This window comes from Pongo pygmaeus, chromosome 7 (genome assembly GCF_028885625.2).
Source record: "Pongo pygmaeus isolate AG05252 chromosome 7, NHGRI_mPonPyg2-v2.0_pri, whole genome shotgun sequence".
NCBI classification, from domain to species: domain Eukaryota; kingdom Metazoa; phylum Chordata; class Mammalia; order Primates; family Hominidae; genus Pongo; species Pongo pygmaeus.
The window spans coordinates 86098888-86105113 of record NC_072380.2 but is presented as its reverse complement, the minus strand read 5'-3'; positions in this window follow the sequence as shown (position 1 = coordinate 86105113).

The window sequence follows — 6226 nt, the reverse complement described above, 5'->3', positions numbered from 1 at the left end:
GGCCAACATGGCAAAACCCCGTCTCTACCAAAAATGCAAAAATTAGCTAGGCCATGGTGGCACACACTTGTAATCCCAGCTACTTGTGAGGCTGAGGCATGAGAATCACTTGAACCTGGGAGGTGGAGGTGGCAGTGAGCTGAGATAGCACCACTGCACTCCAGCCTGGGTGACAGAGCCAGACTGTCTCCAAAAAAAAAAAAAGACTGGCCTAATATGGACCAGCTTTTCTGGAAACTGCAAAAACCATACACAAAAGTAATTTTTCTTCTTATACCTAAACCTTATACATTCCAGCTTATTGAAAGAAGTTAAATATAAATTATATATTTTTAGTAACTTTTTTTTAAGCTGCTCCTTGCAGAGCAGGGCTAACTTCTAGGCAGCGCGCCCAGAGCCGCCTTAGTAACTTCTTAAGCTATAATGGTACATATTTTAGTATAGAAGATTATTTATCAAGTACAAGAATTATATTCTGCCACTTGGTGACAAATAATGCCAAGTGTAAACCTGAATGGTGATTTCAAAAGTCAAGGTCAGACATGGTGGCTCATGCCTATAATCCGAGCACTTTGGGAGGCTGAGGCGGGTGGATCACTTGAGGTTAGGAGTTCGAGAGCAGCCTGGCCAACATGGTGAAACCCCATCTCTACTAAAAATAGAAAAATTAGCCGGCTGTGGTGGCATGCGCCTGTGATCCCAGCTACTTGGGAGGCTGAGGCAGGAGAATTGCTTGAACCTGGGAGGCAGAGGTTGCAATGAGCCAAGATCGTGCCACTGCACTCCAGCGTGGGCAACAAGAACAAAACTCAGTCTCAAACAAAGAAAAAAGAAATAAAGTTTAACTTTGACCAGTTTTTATAGGTCATTTTATGTATTGGAATCAGAAGTAACCTTAAGTTTAAGACATTAAAACTGAATCAAAGACTAGGCAATCCTGTTTATCTTGAAGCACATGGTACTTGCATGTTAATAAAGGCTGAGGTGACTGAAAGGTGTGATGAACACTTGGTGTTTGATTTTTTTTAGCCTTAATTTACTTTTGCCTTAATTTTCTGTTTTTTTCTATATTTATTTTAGCCATTTTTTTTTTTAAGCCTTAATTTTCTGAGGATTCGTTAAACTTTGCCTCACGACATCTCTGCCATGTGTTTGAATATCGGAAATTTTTACTTGGTTAAATTTAAGACGTAACACTGAAATCTTAACAGTTTTCTGACACTTGGTAATTTACTTTTCAAATTATGTGCAGATTCTATATTATTTTTTCTACATAAAAAACATTACCACAAAATTCTTTGTATTCAGTTATTTCATTTTTACACTAGGTTATGCTTTTTAAGTTGCTTATCTTTTATGCAGTTATTATCAAGATAATCTTCCTTGTTTAATTTTTTTCATTTTGTTTTTTAGAGTCTTGCTCTGTTGCCCACACTGGAGTGCAGTGTGATCACTGCTCACTGCAGCCTTGGCCTCCTGGGCTCAAGTGATCCTCCCAGCCTCCCAAGTAGCTAGAACTACAGGCATGCACTACCACGCCTGGCTAATTTTTTTTCTTTTTAATCTTTTGTAGTTAGAGTCTCACTTTGTTGCCCAGGTTTATCTCAAACTCCTGGGTTCAAGCAGTCCTCCCGTCTCAGCCTCCCAAAGTGCTGGGATTACAAGTGTGAGTCACCATGCCCAGCTAATCTCTCTGCTTAGAAAGTGGGGAGATACTTGTTGATACTGTGAAAAAGAATTTCTCTTAGGTGGCAAATTCAGCTCCTGCTAACAGAGAAATACATTTAGAGACATCTTACTATGCATAGAGCTGTCATCTTAGTATAATTTTGCTAAGCTTATCAATATTATTTGAAAATAGTGCACATAGTCTAAGAAATAATATAAAATTATTGTTTAATGGCCAGGTGCAGTGGCTCATGCCTGTTTTCCCAGCACTTTGGGAAGCTGAGGTGGGAGGGTCACTTGAGGCCAGGAGTTCAAGACCAGCCTGGGGAACATAGTGAAACCCCATCTGTACTAAAAATACAAAAATTAACTGGGTGCAGTGGCATGTGCCTGTAGTTCCAGCTACTCAGGAGTCTGAGGCAGGAGGATCACTTGAGCCACAGAGGTGGAGGTTGCAGTTAACTGAGATCACACTGCAGCACTCCAGCAGGGTGACACAGCAAGATCATGCCTCTGAAAAAAATATTCTTGACCGGGCACAGTGCCTCACGCCCGTAATCCAGCTCTTTGAGAGGCTGAGGTGAGCAGATCACTTGTGGTCAGGAGTTCAAGACCAGCCTGGCCAACATAGTGAAACCTTGTCTCTACTAAAAATATAAAAATTAGCCAGGCATGGTGGTGCATGTCTAATCCCAGCTACTCGGGAGGCTGAAGCAGGAGAATCACTTGAACCCAAGAGGTGGAGGTTGCAGTTAGCCAAGATCACGCCATTGCACTCCAGCCTGGGAGACAGCGAGACTCCATCTCAAAAAAATTAATTCTTTTTTAAATTGCTGTTTAAAAGTGAAGAGTGTTTACATAGATTATATTGATAAAACACTTAATGTCTGGTAGTCAGAGATGCCATTAATCTTTTGTGTATTGTGTTTTATTTGCAATATATAAAACTGGTTTATTTCCAGACCAGTCATATTTGTCGTAAGGTTTTATATTCCTATTAGGCTTAACTCTTAAGTATTAAACCTAATGGTGTATTAATTAATTTATTTATTTTTGAGATGGAGTCTTGCTCTGCCGCCAGGCTGGAGTGTAGTGGTGTGATCTCGGCTCACTGCAACCTCCACCTCCCAGGTTCAAGTGATTCTCCTGCCTCAGCCTCCCGAATAGCTGGGACTACAGGCACGTGCCACCACGCCCAGCTAATTTTTTTGTATTTTTAACAGGATGGAGTTTCACCGTGTTGGCCAGGATGGTCTTCTCGATCTCCTGACTTTGCGATCCGCCCGCCTTGGCCTCCCAAAGTGCTAAGATTACAGGCATGAGCCAGCCACCACGCCCAGCAATGGTGTATTTAAACAAATATTTATTAGCCTAGAAATATTGTGGTATGTTAGCGTACCAACCTGAGAGTGAGAAAGTTGGGGATCTTGTGTTGATAGCCATGTGACCTTGAACAAGCCCCTGGGCGTCCATTTTACATCTATAGAATTAGGAGGTTGCACATCTATCTGTAAGGTAATGTTTACCAACTTTTAGAAAATTAATGAACAAGATTGTGTTTGTGGATGTTGCTTAAGCCTAAAATTGTATAACATTGCAGATGGTCAGATTAGAATTATGAACTAGAGAGAAAATGGGGCTTTTTGCTGCCTCTGGATTAGGCACGAAATATTACAGTCATTACTAAATATGTCAGCTAGATGAATTTAGAATTCTTGTAGTTGTTTTTATTGCCTGCTATATAGAGAGAAAATCCTGTTTTAGCTCTGGTTGTCAGTAACTGCTGATATAAAGGAAAATTTATGTGCTGTGATTTCATACCAATATATTTAATGCCAGGTGAACCTCCAACTTATTTTGCATTCATGTACTAATGTGGTAAGTTATCCTGAATTAGGCACATACATGATTTATCTCCTTTGTGGATCTCTAGCTGAAAACAGAAGATGAATTTTTAATGCCCTGTGGAGTATTCAGTTTACATCCTCCTTATTCTGTAGTTTGGTTCCTTCACCCTCAGGTTTTTTTGATTGGTAATTTTTTTTTTTTTTTAACAGACATGGTCTCCACTATGTTGCCCAGGCTGAAGTGCAGTGGCTGTTCATAGGCACAATCATAGCACACTGCAGCCTTCCACTCATGGCCTCAAGCAGTCATCCTGCCTCAGCCTCCCATAGCTGGAACTAAAGGTACACACAACTGCACCCAGCTGGGGAAATTTTAAAGTTGCTTTGAGATAAATCTCATGGTCTTAATCATCAAATTATTCTATAAATCTTGTATTTTTGTGTGATGGTACTCTCGTATAGGACAGACACAGGTACATCAGAATTATATTTTTTCCTCTCTGTATTAGTCCATTTTCTGCTCATAAAGGCATACCCGAGACCAGGCAATTTACAAAAGAAAGGTTTCATCGACTTACAGTTCCACGTGGCTGGGGAGGCCTCACAATCATGGTGGAAGGTGAAAGGCACAAAGAGGAGAGCTTGTACAGAGAAACTCCCCATTTTTAAAACCATCAGATCTGAGACTTACTCACTATCACAAGGACAGCACAGGAAAGACCTGCCCCTTATGATTCAATTACCTCCCGCTGAGTCCCTCCCACAACGTGGGAATTCAAGATTTGGATGGGGACACAGCCAAACCATATCATTCCACTCCTGGCCCCTCCCAAACTCGTGTCCTCACATTTCAATACCACTCATGGGCCAGGTGTGGTGGCTCACGCCTGTAATCCCAGCGCTTTGGGCGGCTAAGCTGGGAGGATCACTTGAGGTCAGGAGTTTGAGACCAACCTGGCCAACACGGCAAAACCCCATTTTTACTAAAAATACCAAATTAGCCAGACGTGGTGGCAGACACCTGTGATCCCAGCCACTAGGGAGGCTAAGACAGGAGAATTGCTTGAACCCAGGAGGCAGAGGTTGCAGTGAACTGAGATTGTACCACTGCACTCCAGCCTGGTCGACAGAGAAGACGCTGTCTCAAAAAAAAACAACGAAAAAGAATCATGCCTTCCCAACAGTCCCCCTATGTCTTAACTCATTTTTCAGCATTCAGAAGTCCACAGTCCAAAGTCTCATCTGAGACAAGGCAAGTCCCTTCCACCTATGAGCCTGTAAAATCAAGAGCAAGTTAGTTACTTCCTAGATACAATGGGGGAATGGGCATTGGGTAAATACAACCATTCCAAATGGGAGAAATTGGCCAAAACAAAGGGGCTACAGGCCCCATGCAAGTCAGAAATCCAGTGGGGTAGCCAAAGTTCCAAAATGATCTTTGACTCCATGTCTCACATCCACATCATGTTGATGCAAGAGGTGAGTTCGCGTGGGCAGCTCCACACCTGTGGCTTTGCAGGGTACAGCCTCCCTTCTGGCTGCTTTCATGGGCTGGTGTTGAGTGTCTGCAACTTTTTCAGGCACATGCTGCAAGCTGTCAGTGGATCTACCATTCTGGGGTCTGGAGGATGGCCTTCTCACAGCTACTCTAGGAGTGCCCCAGTAGGGACTCCGTATGGGGGCTCTGACCCCACATTTTTCTTTTTTTTTTGAGACAGAGTTTCACTCTCCAGGTTGGAGTGCAATGGTGCAATCTCAGCTCACTGCAGCCTCCACCTCCCGGGTTCAAGCAATTCTGCCTCAGCCTCCCAAGTAGCTGGGATTACAGGCATGTGCCACCATGCCCGGCTAATGTTTTTGTATTTTTAGTAGAGATGGGGTTTCACCATGTTGGCCAGGCTGGTCTCAAACTCCTGACCTCAGGTGATCCTTCTCGGCCTCCCAAAGTGCTGGGATTACAGGAGGGAGCCCCCATGCCTGACTCTGACTTCACATTTTTCTTCCACACTGCCCTATCAGAGGGTCCCCATGAGAGCCCTGACCTGCAGCAAACTTCTGCCTGGACATCCAGGCATTTCAATATATCTTCTGAAATCTAGGCAGAGGTTCCCAAACCTCAATTCTTGACATCTGTGCACTCACAGGCTCAACACCATGTGAAAGCTGCCAAGGATTGAGGCTTGCACCCTCTGAAGCCATGGCCCAAACTCTATGTTGGCCCCTTTCAGCCATGGCTGGAGTGGCTAGGATGCATGGCACCAAGTGCCTAGGCTTCACACAGCATGGGGACCCTGAGCCCAGTCCCCAAAACCAGTTTTTTGTGACAGAGTCACTCTGTTGCCGAGGCTGGAGTGCAGTGGCACGATCTCGACTCACTGCAACCTCTGCCTCCCAGATTCAAGCGATTCTCCTGCCTCAGCCTCCTGAGTAGCTAGGATGACGGGCATATGCTGTGCTGACACAGCTATCTAATTTTTGTATTTTTTGTAGAAATGGGATTTTGCTATGTTGGCCAGGCTGGTTTCGAACTCCTGACCTCAAGTGATCCGCCCACCTTGGCCTCCCAAAGTGCTGAGATTACTGGCATGAGCCACTGTGCCCACCCTGAAACCACTTTTTCCTCCTAGGCCTCCAGGCCTGTGATGAGAGGGGCTGCCATGAAGACCTCTGACATGCCCTGGAGACGACATTTTTCCCATTGTCGGGGATTA